Source organism: Neopsephotus bourkii, unplaced genomic scaffold, assembly GCF_033783945.1.
Source record: "Neopsephotus bourkii isolate Nb327-2 ecotype Australia unplaced genomic scaffold, CSIRO-AGI_Nbou_v1 NB_52, whole genome shotgun sequence".
Classification (NCBI taxonomy): domain Eukaryota; kingdom Metazoa; phylum Chordata; class Aves; order Psittaciformes; family Psittacidae; genus Neopsephotus; species Neopsephotus bourkii.
In genome coordinates this window covers 788,718-808,338 of record NW_026900569.1, presented here as the reverse complement: position 1 = coordinate 808,338, position 19,621 = coordinate 788,718, and the positions used below count along the sequence as shown (strand labels likewise).

Sequence of the window (19,621 nt, the reverse complement as noted above, 5' to 3'; positions counted from 1 at the left end):
CGTGCCCATCAGGACAGCACAGGCCAGCACAGAAGGCTGTTGAGTAGAGACACTTGCGCTTGTTCTGGCTGTAGCATCTGCATCACCTCCCTCCAGATCTGTAGTTGTGCGGGTTTATTTTAGAAGACCCAAGTACAGGGGCAGGTTTAGGTTTCTGCTTGCTTATATTTACATCATAAAACACATAAATGTATCCCAGCACCGCAGCAACCGACCGCACGAGCCAACAGACAACAGCCTTCCTTGGCTGTACTCAGAGACTGGGCTTGGTTTAATTCCTGATGTAACTCTGCCAAACAGGGACTTCCTGCTTCTTCCTATTGTAACTCAGGGTGTTGTATGCTGTTTAAAAACACATTTGGAGAGGCTGTTTTATTGCGGGTGTTTCTTCAATACCAGTTTGTCATTTATATTCTCACCTATCGGCTGTTTCATCCCAATCTGCTTTGGAATTTGGCAGTGAAGTTTAATGAGGTTAAAGTAAAACCTCTCAAAGATGAAGGAGGAAAAAGCTGGGTTTTGAAAAGAGGGGTTTAGGGAGTGGGTGCACAGATAACAGCAGTGAGAAAGGGAAGTGCTGCTCAGGATTTCTCTGTTCACACCACTTGAATGCTTGCAGCTGATGGGGTCCTGTACTCGGTGACTGCAGCTTCCACCCCGAGCAGCTCTTTACCTCCCATCAAAGAGAAATCTGGTGTCTCTACCACCACTACCTAGCGCAGGATTTCTAGTGCAAAGGAGGAAACCTGCATGGCTGGAGCCACAAGGTAATGCAGTTCATTCAGAGCAGAATGCAGGGGGTTTGCACCCACCGCAGGCTGCAGGGATGGAGGAGGGCAAGGAATGAGTGTGATCCAGACACATGGGCTCTGTGTTGTGTCCCCATCTTAAAATGCATAACAAGGGCGATGCAACTTACTACAGGTCTGTTGTTCACCATCGCCTATCAGAGTCCTTTAGAAACACCAGCAGGGACCGGTGAAGCAGCAATACGATGACTGAACTTATACTCACCTTTAAGCAGCCTGGGAAACAGTAACCACAAACTTGAAGTGAATATATCCAAAGCCACAGGGGTTTGCCTCTTTTTTTCTCCCCCCTCGACCCCCCCATTTTTTAGCTCATCAGCCACAATACTTTATAAATACATTTGTAATACACCAAAAAAGAAGAACTGAAAATTCCAGAGGTGCATTTTATGCAGTATGAAATGTGGTCATCTCCAGTTTCATATCTTAAATCTGGCTTTTGCTGTATTCCAGTATAAGACTCAGCATGAAAGGAGCTGTATAATGGCCTATATGGATAAATGTTACATATACAAAGGAGAAATGAATCCTGCCAGCATCCTTGAGGAAATCTGCATCTGAAATCTGAACTAAAATGTGGAGCTTTAAAGATTATTTTTTTTTCCACAAACCTGTTTTATTAAACTCCTCTTTAACATCCTTAATTTAATTTTCAGTGCAGATGGTGCTACTTATCAAAAGCTTTCTAAATAATATCGGAGTAGGTATAGCACTATAGTTTAGGATAAGAAACCTACGTATAGTTGCTCAGTTAGCGAAGTCCCTTTTTCAAACCTCCTTCAAATAGTGTGACAACCCCAGAAGGCTGTACTGTAGAGATACAATATACACATTCATTCCACCATGTCCCCATGTGCCTGTGGGAATATGAGCTTTAGACTCCTGATACATTCACAAGCCAATTCCTAATGAATCAAGTAGCTCCAGGAAGGCAAAGAGTGCTCCTGAAGAGAGGGTTGAAGTGGGATGAATCAGTTCAGCCGAGGTTGGTCTTTATTTTGCACTAGGCAGGGGAAGCCCTTGCTGGGATCCCTGGTTTTGCTCATTTGGCCACTGAAATCCAGAGGTACCTGATAACAACCTTGGTAGGGTCAGAGTCTGAACGTCAGTGAAGGTAAATCCAGCGGTGATGGACACAAACAAGGTCCAAACCTCCGACAGCGACGCGATGTGAGGTGGGAGCTGCCCTTCATCCCTCACAACACAGCTGCATGCCGAGGCAGTCGGCTACTCCCATCAGAATGGATCCACTTCTCTGGAAGTGACCTAAAACCACACAGCTGGAATGCCAGCATTCCCAAGGCTCCCACAAAGGGCAGGCACGGGCTGTGTTCTGGCTGCAGAAGGCAGGAGAAACGCCAGAACTAAGATCTTAATCTTTCCTAGTTGCAAAGCACGTGGCTGAGAGCCTGGATGCAGCATCAGGAGTGACTCAGCCAACTTTCTTCTGATTTCCCTGCGGTGTCCCTGTGTCACAACAGCCACCCAACAGCCACTGCATGGGGAAAGCTTCCCAATGGCATTGCCCAGCCTCCGGGTGTGCAGCCCATCAACGGTGGCTCCATGAGCATCCACATCCCTGCTTCCAGTGCGGAGGTTTCCCAGCTCTGGCTTCCTCCCGTGCCTCTTCTGGCTATAAACCATGCATCAGGAGCTGTAAAGAAAGGGACAATGTCAACGTATTAAATATTACTGTATTCTTAGATCAGCTGATAAAAAGAATTCTGTCTTCACCAAAATGTATTTATTTCTTTACAGCTGATACCTATTCTCCCTGAGAGTGTTACATACACATATATTTTTACCACACTGGTACCAAACCAGCTGACAGTGTTACCTTCAGTGGACAGCAGGGTCTGCCCCACAGAAGGCATCACCACAGCAAGATGTGAAGATGAAGAACTGCATTTTCGAATGCTCCTACCCTGAAGTCACTTCCAAGACAAGGATTCTCTCCTCACGGTACAGATGGAAGGTGAAAACCTAAACTGGGGAGCCTAAAACTTCTGTAACCCTCCACCAAGAGCCGTGGGTGTCCTCGCAGAGCCTCTGCTTCCCCAGATTTACCCATTTCTGCGTACCCAGCTCACTGTGAAAAATGATTTCACATATTCCTCACCTCCTGTGCTGTCTAAAGGTGCTTTTCCTGTCTAAGATCTGCTTTCTGAATGACCCGAGATGATGCTTAAACACTTGGATGTGACAATGTCCAGCTTGTAACAAGAATGAGCTGGAGGTGCTCGGCCGTGCTGGGACTTGCAGGCTTCCCATGCCTTGTCCTGTGCACCACAATGACTAATGCAGGGCTTGCTGCTGGCTAGGAATAGAGCAAGGAGGTATCTGAAGCTCTGGAGTTTATGGCTACCCAAGCAATGAAACTCAAGCACACTGCATACAATGAGAAATGTGAACCAAGACAAGGAATTCTGCGCTGCTGAAGACCCAAGAGATGGCTCTGGCATGGGGATAAGCTCCAGCCTTCAGCTTTATTTCTATCTTTTCAGCTTCTGGAAAAGGGAATGTAAATAAGTAGTAGATCAGATTGTTCTGGTACTCTAAAACGTCGTACTTTGTGTGCGTTTCAGATTATTCTCTTTCATACATGCAAAGGCACTGCTCAATGCTTTCCTGTCAGCAGCCAGCCCTAACCTAAAACACACCCGCTGGATGACGTAAAATTCCTTGACCAATATTAATAAGCAACAACCATCAACCACTCAAAAGAAGGTTGGAAATAGCTGATGTAAACCCCAGGACAAGCCCTTTGCAGAAGCTTCATCACTTCTAAGCCATTTCTGTTCAGGTGGGATGGACTCAGGCATCATCCTGGGAAGCAGCTGTGGTTGTATCCTGCCTTTACAGGGTTTCCAACCATGTTTCAGCTGAATTTCCCTGCACAACAGCGAGGGCTGGTGGCAGTCCTACTTATTTATGGAGTCAGTGGAAAGCCACATGAGCTGGCATCACTCCCACAGCATCCGTCACCTGCTCCTTGTACACAGCCAGCACTGGTTAGCAATAGAAAGCACACGAACATAAAGGGATGACTCAAATACATCATGAAACAAGATGAAATCAAATACTTTAATGTGCAGAGCGTTGTTTGTCTCAAACAACTAAAACAAATGTTGAAATCTGAGTTGTTTGGAGCTTGCTCATCACCGCGCTTTTGTCTCAGGAAACGTGATTTAGATCAAAGGGGAATTTCCCACCAGCATAAATCACCCCATATAAATATAAACCCAAAATAAAGTGTTTCAGTTGTGTTTTGTTATTATAACAAGAAACCCCACCAAGAGCAGCTGTCTTGTGGAAAGGAGCTGAAATACTTGGGGTTTTCTCAGGCCCTGACCTGTGTCCACCTGAGCCACCATCAACCCATGAAGTTTCTAAGGACCTTTTGCACCTCTTGACCTCACTTCTGTGGTCAGAGTCCTCAGCCAACCTGCACCACTCACAACACAATGTATTTAACCTTTAACTTAACCTTGGTGTTATCCCATGGATGTTCATGACCACAAACCAGACTGTTCCCATGGGATGCAGCCCTGTTTCCTGGTGCACCCTGCCCTGTTTTGATACTAAGGAGCACCGCAGTGGGTGACTGCCCCCAGAGGGGAGCTCATTGGGGAGCCTTCCTATGCTGCATTTAGAAAGGGTGACTGAAAAACCTGACAGTACGGATTTTCAGCTTCATACCTGACATTCTTTTATCTCCATTAACACCCATTAACACACTGACAAGACAAGAAGCAAACATCAAGACCAACTTACATAATACTGCTAATATCAATAGGTTGAGTCACAGAACTTATGTCAAAGTTTCCTGCAGAGACTGCTTCATTTGCTTATGGCTTTTCTTTTCCAAGCTCAAGCAAGCGCCTTTTGAGCCCATCTAAAACCAAGCCAAGAAACGCAAGTTTGAAGTTGACCTTCAAATGTGAGCGATGATAAAGGAGGCAACTTCACCAAAACAGAGCGAGCCCTCGCCATGAGCTGCAGCATCACCTTCCTCCTCTCACCCTGCTCCTCACGCTTCAGCAGAAGCCACAGCTCTCTGTAGCCCTGCTCGCCACGGCTCAGCCTGCTTTGTGCAGCTATTTCCAGCACTGCCGCTGTACAGCGGCCAAGTTCACAGCCTTATTTATGTGATTTTTCAGAACTTCCTCCAAGGGTGTCTTTTTTTTCCCATACTCAACGTTTTTGCTCTTCCTAGGTCAACCAAAAGGCATCTTTGCCTTGGCGTCGTGCCTATCTGCGTGCTCCAGTTGCTGCAGTTCTTATGGTGGGTGCCAGCTCCCAGGGCGGGTGGAAAAGGCTGGGCAGGGGGGACCCTACTTATTTACTAAGAGCCCATCAAACACTGTCTCTGTAGAGCAGATCCAGCCCTTCAGAGCTAAAAGGGAAAGGATTTGGGTGCTTCCCCATGGGAAGGCAGCTCCCAGGCGGCTTCCCGCTGGGTACATGCTTTGCAGACTGAAGGCACTGCTGTTTTTCCTCCATTTTTATGCCCATTGTGGGGCCTGCGTTGAGTTCCCCATCCTGTTGAGAACTTCACTGAGTGCTGTTATGTGCCAAGGCTCTGAGTTATTGCCCTGCTTGAAGGCAGAAAGGAAAGCAGAGGAAATGACACTGGCGGGGTGTGAGTGCAGAAGCGCCGTGAGCAGACACATGCTCCAATGGATGCTAACAACACCCTGCCAACGGCAGGAACTCCATTTTCTGACAGCTCCCCAACTCCAACCCTATAGTACACAAGGTCCACACAAGACTCTTGGATGCACATCAAGTGAGTGCAGATACGAAGCTTGCACGCCCCAGTTTACGACAGCAGAGGATAGACCTCTTTAACCCCCTGCTCTCATCTGTTAATAAAGCACAGAAAGGGTTTGGAGGTGCTGGGTTATGCTGAACTCAGGCTCCAAAACCAGCTCTGGGTCTCAACAGCCACGGATGAGAAGCTCTTCCTGGGGCTTTGCTCATTCACCCTCTTGGGTCCCCAAGCTCTGGGAGGGCTGCAGCTCCCCGCATGCAGAGCTCAGCATGTAGTTATCAATACAACACACCAAGGGAGGAAGGGGTGAGCGTACTTGTGTGATGGAAGCCACCAGGCTGAAACATTCACAGCATCAAACACCAGAGGACATTCAATCCTAGAATCCCAGGTTGGAAGCAACCTCAAAGATCATCTGCTCCAACCTTTCTAGGCAAAGCAAGACCTAGACTGGATGCCCCATTCAATGTACTCAAGTGTTTCTTCCCTTTATCAGTCGCTGCTTTGATTCTTCAACTTTTTTCTGCTTGACATGCAAATGCTCCCTCAAGCTCTTCCTGTTCCCATGTCAGGTGAATGCAGTCAGCTTTCTCACAGCAAAATCACCCAAAAGCTTTGCAACCTGAAAGACACGGGATTGCCGAGGAGGAGAGGCTCCATGCACAACCTCAGCTCCTGATCCAACCGGGCCCAGCCTCTGGTGCAGCAGCAGAGGTGTGGATGAGGCATGAGGATAGACCATGCCTAATTCTCAGCTGGTCCTGCAGCACTCAGCTCCTCCCTCATCCATGTTCATCGGGCATCACCCACCTGCGAGCGCAAGAGGCAGGGCAGGGCTGCAGCGAGGGACAGGGCACTGCTGGCAACTACTGCAGCCCTGAGGAACAGCCGAGTCAGCCTCACACGGGGTGAACTGTTCTCTCAGATTTCCACTTTCTGATGGTTCCAATCAAAATGCATCTGTTGGGAATTCACGTGATTCCGGGCTTTCCTGTGCGCCCCCCCCTCCCTTATTCCCTCATTCCCTTACAACGTTCAGTGCAGCATTTCTCACTGGTAAGTGCAATTCCTGAGGCTCCCAAGAGCCCAGATACTGGTGAGGATACGACGGCAATGGGGATAAGCTAAAGCCATCACTCACCGCTCTGGCAGACAGAGCACCCCGCAAGCAGGGAGACCCCAGCCCTGCACTCCTGACTGCGGAGAAGGAAGCAGGAGGCAATTCAAAGGTAATTACTTGAGAACAATTAATCCGAGGTGGGAAATAGCACACGCTGAGGGAGGTAACCACAGGAACTTGCCTTTGGAGCTACCCGCCAGCACTGCAAGCGCCAGAGGAAGAGTTGGAAAATCAGTGCGTGGGCAACGGCTCGTTCCCGTAGGAAGATTGCTTCATCTCGGGAGCACCCAAACATCTTCTTCTATCACCTTAATCAAGCCTTAATTCAACCTAGCAATTACATTAAAACAAGAAAGCAAAAGCAGGAGTATGGAAAACCTAAGCTGCCTGCCCAGATGAGTAACTCTGATAATTTCATTCACCTTAATCATGTGAACCAACGCTGTAATGAAGGTCATGGTGGGAACTCTCTACATCAACAGGAAGCATGAAGCAACGCTTGAAGCTGAAGATTAGCATCAGGAAACCTGCTGCTATTTGCTTTTCCTCTCTATTCTGTACTTTCATCATCTATAAAACAGGAATACCGACACTCTTGCTAGCCTAGTGATGCATACTAAAACAATTCATTAATGTTTATGGGGCAATCAGAGAGGTTCAGATGAAAGGGGCTGAAGATATGAAACCGCAAAAGGCTGTAGATGCTTCACATGTGTCAGTGCCCCAGGGCTGCAGAATTGCTCTACAAGGCCCAAACCAGGCAGGGCAGTGCTCTGGAAGCAAAGGAGACAAGGCTAAAAGCTATGGCTAAGGACCCTGGGAAGAGTCCCAACTGAATATTCCTTTTCAAATCTGTTATGCTGCAAGGCTGTCAGAGATCCATAACGGGAAGGCTTTATTTCCCCCTCACTGCCCAAAAGTCAGACTGACTTGGGCCATTTCTTCCTGTTGCTGGACAGGAAAAGATGCTTCCCATGGCAGCTGGAAGGGTTATTTCAGGGTGAACCTAGCAAGGCTAAAATGAAACTAAATTACATAAATAAGTCTAGGAAATGCTGTTTGTGACACAGCTCCAAAGTGCTAGCTGCATTTGTTAAACAGTCCCGATTAAATCAAAGAGACCTCCATCAGCAACTCGTGATGCTGCAGAGCAGGATTAATTTAGCAAGAGAGCTCAATTTGTTTTATGAGTGCATTTTACAGTACCCAGACGTGAGAGCAGTTTTCTGTGTATAGCCCAGCAGCCAAAATTGCCATTGCTATTAGGCCGCAGCTAACTGGGTATGAAGCACACTGTCCACTTCACTGCGTACGCCTGAGGATGAGACAAACCTGTTCTGTCAATCTGCTTGTTCTGACAAAGCACTTTGCTTGCAGCCATTATGTGATTTCCAAGGAAGTTCCCTCAGTGATGCTTTTCATTCCCAGTAGGTTAAAATGCTCTTGCAACATTCCATGAGAGAATCATCATCATAGAATCCCAAACTGGGTTGGGTTGAAGGGTCCTTAAAGCTCATCCAGCTCCAACCCCTACCATGGGCAGGGAAGCCTTCCACTGGAGCAGCTTGCTCCCAGCTCCATCCAAAAAAGCCAAGACAGTTCTGCTTTGCCAGTTTTCTGGCAAAAGGGTTTGCACTGGTCCCCCACTATGGGTTTAACTGCTCCCTTTGTCCAGACCAACCCCAAACAGCCTCTGCCAGGCTCTTTGCTGCTCAGCTCTGCTTCACGCTGATTTACAAGCAGCAGTATTTCCCGTCCTGGTGACTCAAGGTTCGTGCAGTACATCACGACTTCTTACCCATGGCATAGTGACCCTTCACCTGGCTCCAAGGGTACCTGGCACTACCCACCCTGCCAGGTTTAAAGCAACCATGGACACTCCTCACCGCAGGAAGCCTGATCACCGTGGTTGGGTTTGGTCCTTCAAAACCACAGGATTTACTCTCAGGGTGTCTAATTCCTGCTAATTCAGCCTCTCCCACCTGTGACCAGGGCAGCGCGGGGTTGTGCCACCCCACTGTGATAGAGGCACCCACAGAATTCTCCCCTGTGAGGGTGCTGAGGCGCTGGCACAGGGTGCCCAGAGAAGCTGTGGCTGCCCCATCCCTGGCAGTGCTCAAGGCCAGGTTGGACACAGGGGCTTGGAGCAAGCTGCTCCAGTGGAAGGGGTCCCTGCCCGTGGCAAGGGTTGGAGCTGGAGAAGCAGGGTGTTCTTTCCAGCATTATACCAGTAACAAAGGGAAGCTCCTGCTAACACGGCCTCAGCCATCAGGGCTGTTTCTGCACTGCCATGCACTCTGCTCTCAGAAATGGCGGTGCCAAGAGGAAACCCGACACGTACACAAAAACACATCCAAAGCTAACACGGCAACGTTGCAAGCCTGAACAAACAGAACCCTCACTTGGAAGCTACAATCCTTCCTGCTCAAGGCCATAACACAGCCATGGGGCTCACCATAACACAGTCACCTTCCTGGGTTCACCTTCATCAGGCTCAAAAGACCGCGCAAGTCCCCAGCTCACGGCAGCCAGCACCAGCCCGGCTCCTGTGGTGGGGCCGTTGGCACACAGGGATGTCAAACTCATCCTGGGGCAAGCAGAGGGTCAGAAACGTGGCTGCATGGTCTGCAGTCAGCCAGCCTTTGAGGTAAGGGTATTTATAAGGCGGGCTGGCAAGCCTGGCTCTGCTTCTCCAGCTGTCTCTGTTTGGATGAAGACCTGGATGCTCCAGTCCAGCCCAAATGCCCTCTAATGGAAAGCAGGGCATGAGGAGAAGGGGGACAGGGCAGTGGTGCACATCTCTGCCTTAGTGTGTACCTAACCCCACAACCAGAGCATACAGCAAGCAGCAGCTACAGACATGACTGCCAGGGCAGCAGCTTATCCACATTCCAGCTGTATTACTTCAATAAGAAAATAGTGGCAGCCACAAGGGATAGGTTTTTCATTTCCCCATCGTGCTCTGGAGGCAAAAGAGCAGACGTTCTCAAGCAGGTTTGGTACTATAATAGTGAAAATCATATCACAGGGTACACAGAGAGGCTTTTTTGTCCCTTGCTCCGTGTCTGCTCTTGGTTCTAAACAAAGGAGTGCAGACAAGATAAATCTAAGAAGTACTTCAACAAATAGATATACTTTCCCCCTCCCCTAAAACTGTCTGTTCTGTTTATGCTGGCTGGGAGACAGCATCCTCCATCCCTCTCAAACATACCAAACAAAACCCGAGCTAATGGCGTGAGTCCTGCAATCAAGGTCACAGGCCTGGGTTTGCTGGAGTGCAGCCGAGCGTTACAGCCAGGGCAGGACTCATTTAAACTTCATCTGAAACAGGCTGAGGATCAAAACACTGCAAGAATTTGCTTATCGGGAGGAAAAGCGCTTTGGGAATGCTTTCCTCTCCAAAGAAAAGAGCGAAGTTGGAAAGCTTGAGGGTCCGCTGCAGTGCTGCATCTAAAGGAAGCTGCAGGGTGAGCTGTGATCTGCTGAAGTCAATGGCAAAGCTCCTCTCCATCTGGGGCTATACCTGACTAGGGAGGAGGGTAGTTCAGAAAGAGGAGGGAGGGCTCACTGCTCAACCCCTGCAAATAAAACAGTCATTTCCCAGCTGAGAAACTCACCTGGGGCATCAGTGCCTTAAAATAGCAGTGGTGACTCCACCATGGCAAACAGCAGCCGCTCCCTGCACGCGAGGGATGCACACTGTGGCAAACAGAAGGTTCTCTCTAAACAAGGAAATCAGCACAAGGAGGACTTGCAGATTGGGTTGTTGACACAAGAAAACCTGCTTCAGCTCGTAAGTCTGTTGTTTGCTTGATAGAGAAGAAACCAAATTGGCTTTGAACTGAGTGCTGGCAATAAGGCTCAGCAGCTCACGCGGGGCAGCTCGGGATGTGGATGGAGAGGAGTGGGAGTTTGCACTACTGCTGCTTGGAAAACACAGAATCATAGACTGTTGGATTGAGGGGACCTTAAGGCTCCTCCAGGTCCAATGGCACACCTTCCACTAGAAGAGCTTGCTCCAAGCCCCATCCAATGTGTGCCAGCTGGAGAGGGATGCTCAGGGCTGGCAGGAGCTCTTAGGAAGGGCAGAAAGAAAGAGCTTTTCTGCAGGTGATTCCAGCTTAAAGTACCTGTGGGACACTCTCACACTATTACAGTGCACTGTTCTTCACCTACTGGAACCAATACAACCAGTTACGGAAGAGGGCAATACAAGTTAAAGTTCTTTTAGAGACAGCTCTTCCAGAGCACCCTCATGTGCCGCAGGACCTCCTGTCTTTATGCTATTATAGGCAGGTTGTCACACACTCGACTTTTATTAACCACAATACTTGTGCAGAGGAAGGTGATGCAATGGCTACACGGGAAGCGTCGGCTATTTCATACAATGCTGTTTACTGTGCCAGAAAAGACTCTCAAAATGGAACGGTTGCTGCTGCGGTTCCTGACCTCCCCAAAAGGCTTTTGGCTGCGCCTTTTCCTCCTGAAAGGGAGGCAAAAATGCCAGGATGCAAAAATTAGTGCATGTTAGTGAGGAAGGGAAACGGAGCAGCAGCAGCAGCACTGCCCCTGACCCGGCATCCTCCTCCCTGCACCCGCTCTGGCTGCTCCTGGGGGCTGAACTCCAAGGGTTGGATGGATAGAACAATCCTTTCTCTCTATCTAATCTCTTCTCTGCCCCATTATCTCAGCACAAACACATGCTGGTTTCTCCACTGCTCAGTTAAACCCTCTCAGGAGCAGCAGCCGTGGCACTGCCTGGGCTGCAAACGGGGCTGGGGGAGCCAGTCCATCCTTGCCAAGGAGCAGAGGTAGCATTGCTTCCCCAGGAAAGGCTTACAGAAGGGAACCTTGATCCATGCAAATACCACACGTGGAATTACAATGCCTGCTTCTTTTATGTCGTTTTCAGTCACCCTTCTCTCATAAGGGGCATAAAATCAGGTCAGCTTCACCAGCTCCAGCCATCTCCATCATCGCTAACCTCACAAGAGCCTGCTGCATCCAGGCATGTTACGTCATCCATCAGCAACAAAAAGACTTAAACCGCAGCATAACACATTGACAAAACTAGATATAGGTGATAAAGAGCAACTTTTCAACGTGCATTAAAAGCAGAGGGGTATCACAGAATCAACTACTGGTTTGTTTTGGAAGGGACCTTAAAGCTCAGCTGGTTCCAAGCCCCTGCCACAGGCATGGACACCTTCCACCAGAGCAGGTTGCTCCAAGCCCTGTCCAACCCTGAACACTTCCAGTTCCATCTTGCTGCTGCACATCTACTCGATCTAACACATCCACAATAACAGATCACTAGAAGCAAAATCACATCAGTCGACCTGCAACGGGGCTGCTCTGCAAAGCCACTTCCTCAGCAGCAGAAAGTCAGGGGAGCAGACAGCAGCGGCTGCATAAAGGAGCCAGCACACACACTGCTGCCCTAGTGACAGTAAGTAGTCCCTAATGCGACCTTTCCACTGTGCAGCCCATCTGGGGGCCAGTATCCTCTGGAAATCATTAACTCCAAGAGTCCACACAGACAGAAATGTGATAAATGGAGACCGATAAAACTCAGTTTTCTCCAGATTAAAACTGAATTCTGTTTTCAGGCTTCTGGTGTACTCTCACTCTCAAAAGCCTGATGGTGTGGTTGCCTTTCATCCACCAGCTGCTTGGTAGCTCCTAAACTGTGGGACCTGCCTGTGGACACAGCAGGATGGGGACACATTCCTGCAGCATCCCCCAGGGGTTTGGTCCAGACACACAAGGGCGGCCGGATTTCCCCGCTCTGCACCTTCCACCATCGGATGAGGCAAATGCTGTTTCATCTGTAGAGTCAGGAGCAAAGCTGCTGATTCACATCGAGGTGCCAGCAGGCACCTCTGGTTCACACAGTGAAGTTAAGGGAACGTCTACCGTAAATAAGATGAGCCCTTTCCCGTAAACGAGTGGCAGAACTGGTTTTGCAGCCCTTGGGTCATGCCAACTTGCTGGTAGAAAACAAGGTGCTTCTAAGGGAAAGCAAGCAAGCTTGATTCAGCTTAATCACTGGGTTAATGAACTGTGCACCGGAGGAATACCACTGGAGTTGTATAACCTGTGTAAAACCTCCTTCAGTAGCGTTCACTTGAAACAAGAGCATCTCACCCATGAAACCATCGCCTCCAACAGCAGGAGACTGATGCTCCCAACAGCTGGTAAAGAAGAGAGGAGAAGCTGCCCTGAGGCTTTTCTCTACACCACTGAGGTCAGTAAAGTCACACAAGGCATTCCCCTTCCTCCAGGGGCACAGTCTTAACTGGCAGAGACTTATCTGGGCTCTTAAACTTAGCAGCACAAGGATAAGTTGTGGATACTGTGAGGGTGGTGAGGCACTGGAATGGGTTGCCCAGGGAGGTTGTGAATGCTCCATCCCTGGCAGTGTTCAAGGCCAGGTTGGACAGAGCCTTGGGTGAGATGGTTTAGTGTGAGGTGTCCCTGCCCATGGCAGAGGGGTTGGAACTTGACGATCTTAAGGTCCTTTCCAACCCTAACTATTCTATGATTCAATATACTTTGCTAAAGTCCTAGAATGGTTTGGGTTGGAAGGGACCTGCACATGGATAGCATTGCTGGAGGAGGCATAGATGATACATGGATGGATTAGTGGGGATGGAGGGGCTCATGAGCAGAGCAATTTACTGCACTCATGAATGCAACTTCTGTCCTGCACAGCACGAACTGGGTGGCAAAATGTGGTCACAGGAGTTGTCTATCGTGATAAACTCATCTCAGGTTCCTTTGGGTGCCCTCAGAGACCGACCCAAGGGGGAGAAACAGGAGAAGTGATCCCACAACAGCAGGCGCTGGCTCCGCTGGACCTCTGCAAGGCACAACAGCACCAGGCAAGTAATAGCACCGGGCTGATCTTTACTAATCCACTAAAGAATGACTGCAGGGTGAATGTATCTGAGCTCAGGAGGGAAGAACCTGCTCTTCCCTCCCTCAGCACATCCTAGCGAGGGCAGAGCGCTCCGACATCATCTCTGCTTGTCTCTTCAACCAAACCCACCCATGCTTTCCTCACCCGACCTGGACCACTTCTGCAAACCTCTGTTCTCCATCTCCTACACACACAGCCGCCCTTCCAGGCCTCCCACCAGTGCTCCACAGCACCTTCCGCTGAAAAGCCTGCAGCATTTAATAGGACAAACCCTGTTTGGTTTATTTTAAGCTGTTGTAGCAGAGCTGCCCAGGCTGGGGCTGTATTTGGCACGTGTCCACGGGTGCTGCGCAGCGATAAGTGTGGCTGCTACGGCAGCTTGAGATGAGACAGGAAAGGGTGGGATGGGTGTCAGCTCTCGAACAAGCAGTGACAAACATGGGGCAGGAGGCTGAAACTCCTGACCTACTACACGTGGTGAAAAGGCGACCACAGACCCCCTGGGTCACCAAGGAAAGGAAGCCCCATGATGCTGCCGACATACGCTATGGGGCCAAGAGTGGCCCTGAACCAAAGCCAGTTGTGTTCTCATGTGTTTCCATGCTGCAGCCTATGTTAAAGCTCTTTGCTGTCACATCACAGCAGCGCCTGGCAAGTAACAGCACGGTATCAAGCTGGACTAATCTTCATTAATCCACTGAAGAATGACTGCAGGGTTGGCATACCTGAGCTCTAGAGGGAAGAACCTGCTCTTCCTTTCCTCAACCTGGACTTGACCTCTAGCCCTGGGGATAAACCCAACACAGGGGTGAAGTCAATGGGCTCTGTGCAAGGGTCCCAGGACAAGGAAGAGATGTGGCTCCCACCCAGCACCTCAAAGCCACTGCCTGAGGCTGCCTTTGGCTTCCAGAGGGAAAAGAAATGGGCAGAAACAACACGGATCCATGCCCAGTCTTTATGAGCTGGGTGCTGGCACTGGAGGCCTGGGACCCAAGGGTAGACTGTCACTGTGGGCACAAGCTTGGCAAGGGCTATGTGTCACACAGCACAGCTATTGGGGACAGCCAGCACTGGGCTTTAAACAAGAACAGAGGAACAGCCCATCGAGGAAAAGGGGACAAGTGCAAGCTGCGCTTCCAGCAGGCAAGGGAAAAGATGCTGCGTGTGGAGGAAGGCAAAGAGGCTGGACATAAACCACGCACGCTTCCAAGTGCTCAAGGCAGTGCTCCGGCACAGGACTTTGATCAGACTGATCAGAATGCACTGAACTCAATGCATTAATTTCTTCCTGACCGCTGCAATAGGAGCAGCAGCCCCATATCCTCAACAGGAGCTGCTCCCCCAAGACCTCTCAGAGCCACCCTGTGCCAGCGCCGCAGCACCCTCATTTGTGTCTTGTCTGGAGCGGACATTTCCAATGCCATGGCCAGGCAGTGCCAGCACAGAGGACACCAGGACAGCCCCCGACAGCCCCCAGCACACACAATCACCTGCAGAGACCTCCCTTAGAGCAAGGCAGCCCCAGTGAGGTCCGCAGTGACCCACACGCTGCTGCCCAGGGCTCTCCCCAGCCGATGGGCGCTGCTCTGGGGCAGCTCCTGCAGCAGCAGCACCCGGGGCCACGGGTGTCTTGCGGGTGCCACTGCCCTCTGCAGTCCCCAGAGGAAGGCACCAGAGCTGCAATCATTACTTGACCTGACACAGAAGGAAATAAAGCTCACGGTTTGTTACAGAATCTGCAAAATCATCTTATACCTGGGCAACAGAATCTGTTCTCCCTTCCCAAAGGCACATTCCTTGCTCGGAGCAGAGGGAAGCTGGGCAGGCAGTGCTGCTCCAAGGACCACCACGGCCGCCTGGGACACAAGGGTCAGCCCTTCCCTCCCTCTTGGCTGGACTGGAATCAATAGATAGAGCAATGCAAGCCAAGCTGAGGCGCGCATCCAGGACGCAACATTTTCAGCTCGAACAACTGACAACGGCAGAGTTAAAAGCAACTGGAAACTGAAACCCAGGCACCTGGAACGGGATGAACCGAGCCTCCCTGCAGCCCTGTTAGCTCCGGGGGCACGTACACGGAGGACAGCTCCAGAGCCGAGGAGCAGAGCAGCGGGCAGGGATGGAGGAAGCGTCAGCACCGCCTGAGCGGCAGAAACAGCGCGGGTTCCAGCCGCGCTCGCACTCACCCGCGCCGGGGGAGGAGGGAACCGGGGCCGCATCTCCCCTGACCCCCTCACGCACCCAGCTCCGCTCGCGATGCTCCCCCGGTCCCGCCGCTCCCCGCAGCGCTGCTTGCGCGGGGTCCGCCGCTGCCCGGCCCCGGCTCCTTTCGCTTTCCCTTTCCCTTTCCCTGCGCAGAGGGGCCGGGCCCGGCCGCGGCCGCCCTCATGGGAAGGGGCTGCGGGAGGCTCGGCTCGGCTCGGGCCGGGGCGGAACCCGGAGCGGCGGCACCGCGATGGGCGCTGGGGCAGAGCCTCCCCTCGCCCGCACGGCACCGACCCGAGGCCGCCGCTCCCCGGTGCTCGCCGTGACCCGCAGCAGGCAGAGGGACCGCAGCCCTCGAGATGCGAAAGAGCCGGCCCCTGAGGGTGAGGGGGGTGATGTGGGGCCTGGGGATGGGGTGCTTGGGATGGGGGGGGGGGCAGCTTCCTTCATGGGCAAACACCGGCCCTCCAACAGGAGAACTCCTCCCAACCAGCCCTGTTGGTGTCAGCAGGAGCTGTAAGAACACTGGGAGCTTGGAAAGAACTACCCGAGCCGTAAGATGTCTGATGGCTGAGGACAATTAATGGATAAATCTAAAGGGAATCAAGTTAATTCACCCCAGGGCCAAAGAACCCTCCAGATGGTCACAATTAAGATGCCTCAGAAGCAGGGAGCCAACAGTGAAAGAGCTTCCCTGTCCAACACAGCTGGGGAGAGGAGCAATCAGCAGGAACAAGGAGCCTCCTCCCTAGATGCTCTGCTCTAGTCCTTCTGCACGCTCCAGGGAACGACTGCATGCTTCAGAGCTGGTTTCTCCAGGGATGTAATCCCTCACCTTGGCATTTCCTGCTTATCACTCCCGTTATTTACCTTGCCTCGAAGTAAAGCTGTACCAGAGCAGCAAGCAGCAGGTAGCGCAGGGGGTTCTGAGCACAGCCCCTGTTTTAGGGTGGAAATTCTTCACAGTGAGAACAATCAGCCATGGGAATAATCCCCTCAGGGAAGGAGTGGATACCCCAGCACTGGACACTGGTAAGATTTGGCTGGACATGGCGCTGGGACCTCTCGTCTAGGTTGTGCCTTGCCTGGAAAGGTTGGACCAGATGATCCCTATTGTCCCTTCCAACGTGGGATTCCATGGTTCTCTTCACAGGAGCACTCATTTCTGCACAGCAGAATGCACCTCACAGCCCGCCCCCCGAAGAAAGACCCCGAATCCAAGCAGCCCCGCAGCACACAGGCTGCTGGAGGCCACAGGGATGTCACGTTCCTGGGTTGGTTTGCAAGGGGAAGAGCAAGACGGGCGCTCAGCCCTGGATCCCAGTGGCCGGCCGGCATTGCACAAGTGCTGCTGACAGCTCTCCATGGGGCTGCTCTTCTCCAGCTGCCCCAGCCCAGCTCTCTCAGCCTGGCTCCAGAGCAGAGCTGCTCCAGCCCTCGCAGCATCTTCATGGCCTCCTCTGGCCTCGCTCCAGCAACTCCATGTTCCTCGTGTGCTGCTGCCCCAGAGCTGGATCAGGGCCGCAGGGGGGGGTCTCTCAGAGTGCAGCAGAGGGGGAGAATCCCCAGCTTGTTCCTTAAACCTGCAATGCACCAAACTGAGCTGACCTATAGGGGGCCTATAGGGATGCTGGGGAGGGACTCTTCATTAGGGACTGTAGTGATAGGACAAGGGGTAATGGGTTAAAACTTAAACAGGGGAAGTTTAGATTGGATATAAAGAGGAAATTCTTTCCTGTGAGGGTGGTGAGGCACTGGAATGGGTTGCCCAGGGAGGCTGTGAATGCTCCATCCCTGGCAGTGTTCAAGGCCAGGTTGGACGAAGCCTTGGGGGAGATGGTTTAGTGTGAGGTTCTGTTCTACAAATCCTGAAATAGGTGTTTATTTGCACAGAGCATCAGTATCCTCACGTGCTTACTGTGCTCAGGGCCCTGGAGAGCATTGAAGGGAAGTCTCTGTGGTGAGCCTATGAAGCAGAACTCCCTTCCTCCACAGTACCAGCAACTCATAGATTTATCACAACACCTCTTGCAAAGGTAAATCCTGTCCCTTTCCCCTTGTAAGGCATCACTCACTGCTTCTTTGAGCGTAACAGCAGCAAAAGCATTGACTTCCCCAGAGAGCAGCACACGCAGGCAAGACCAGTGCTCAGGAGCCACCAGGTACCAGTACTAAACCCCATCAGCTCTTTACCAAGGTGACAATGTGTGTGACTCCCATTGGGATTCAAGGCACGGTGCAGCACCAGGACTTTATTCTGCAGGTACTGCCATGCTTCGTGCTACAAGCCTTACCTCTTGCCAGCACTGATGCCACTCACATTTGCCAGTGACAAGATCAGGACCTTTCATCTGTATGCACATCACCCACCTGTACTAAGATATTCCCTCAACTTCTTTTGGCAATACCTATGAGCTGGATTGTGCCTACCCAGGAGAACATGACCCTTCTTTTAGAGATAGTCATGAAAAGAGCAGGATAGAAAAGGAATTACAAAGGTATCCATGATGCCACATTAAGTATAGCCCATGTTTCCGACTCCTACATTTCAAAACATAAGCAAGGAAAAACCCCCAGTATTTTTTGACACAGAGGCTGCCATTGTGCTTGTGGCATTAGTCATAACCAGGAAATTCCCCTTTTTGCCAGAAAAACCCCCAATTCCTTCCCCTTTCCCTCTTTAGTAAACATCACAATACTTAAATATGCAAGAACAAAAGTCCCTCTGTCAAGGCACATACCTGGAGAGAACAGTGGATAAGAATCAAGAGCTAAATTGGACCTTAAATAGGCTCTGTGCTTTAGGACAGGAATTCCCATACTCGCTCCGGTCTCAGGGAAGCAGGGATCTTCCATTTCGGGATTGTTTTCTGAAGCAGTTTAGAGGAAGAGACTCACGGGCCACAGTTGTTTACACTGGCAAGCTCATTACAAGGAAGCTGGAGCTCATTGTGCTTTGCCTCGGATTCCTGTGGTTATCAGATAACTCTCCTGCAACACACAGAAAAGCAGCAGCTTCTTCGTGTTCCTGCCCCTGGAAAGAAGGTTTGAGAAGAGAACCTTATTTTGGGGTTTAGAACAGGCTCTTTTAAGTTTGCAATGATTGTTTCAAACAAGGGGACAGGCCTGAGAAATTGCATCATGTCTTTTGCGCAAGGGAGACTGGCTGTTAATGCGCTCTCCTGCCATGTATTTGCTCATGTCAGGGCAACTGTATGATGTGCAGCGAGGCTTACAAAACCCATCCTCTATTTCTGCGCTAGCTCCAAACCCCATACTGCATCTTAAACCTGTCAACTTAAACACAAGTGACACTGAACCTGCCCAAGCGTTTGGATTTCTCTCCTTGGAAGAGCTGAGGGTATGAGCTGGTACCACCAGGCAACTTCTGCTGCATCCAGAAACCAAAGTACTGAACAAGTAGGGGAGAAAATGCAGGGAAAGGGGAGCAAACCCTTTAGCTCAAGACGCTGGTAGGAAGTTTAAGCAAACAAACCAGTATAGTCTATACAGCGTTTTCAGCTTTCTTGTTTCTGCAACAAGCAATCCTGAAGGCACACATCAGTCTGACTGCTGGAATCAAAGTCTTGGTTAATGAGAAATGGGTATCAGTCAATGTCTACTGTATTCAGAAGACAGAACCAACCTGGTCGTGTCTGTGACCTGTGAGGGTGCTGAGGCCAGGCTGGACACAGGGGCTTGGAGCAAGCTGCTCCAGTGGAAGGGGTCCTTGCCCATGGCAGGGGTTGGAGCTGGAGGAGCTTTAAGGTCCCTTCCAACTCAAACCAGTC

At 50.8% G+C, this 19,621-nt stretch overlaps 1 long non-coding RNA gene across 2 annotated transcripts; it reads right to left on the bottom strand.

Annotated features, from left to right (window-relative positions):
* Positions 1-925: 925 nt before the first annotated feature.
* LOC133209519 (uncharacterized) lies at positions 926-19,506 on the bottom strand. Of its 2 annotated transcripts, none has more exons than XR_009724676.1 (2): positions 18,572-19,506; positions 926-2,463 (listed from the first exon to the last, which is right to left on the bottom strand). It is a non-coding gene; the product is annotated as an uncharacterized LOC133209519 (long non-coding RNA). The 2 variants fall into 2 exon arrangements; XR_009724677.1 differs by lacking the exon at positions 18,572-19,506 and adding an exon at positions 9,106-9,712.
* Between the last annotated feature and the right edge of the window lie 115 nt (positions 19,507-19,621).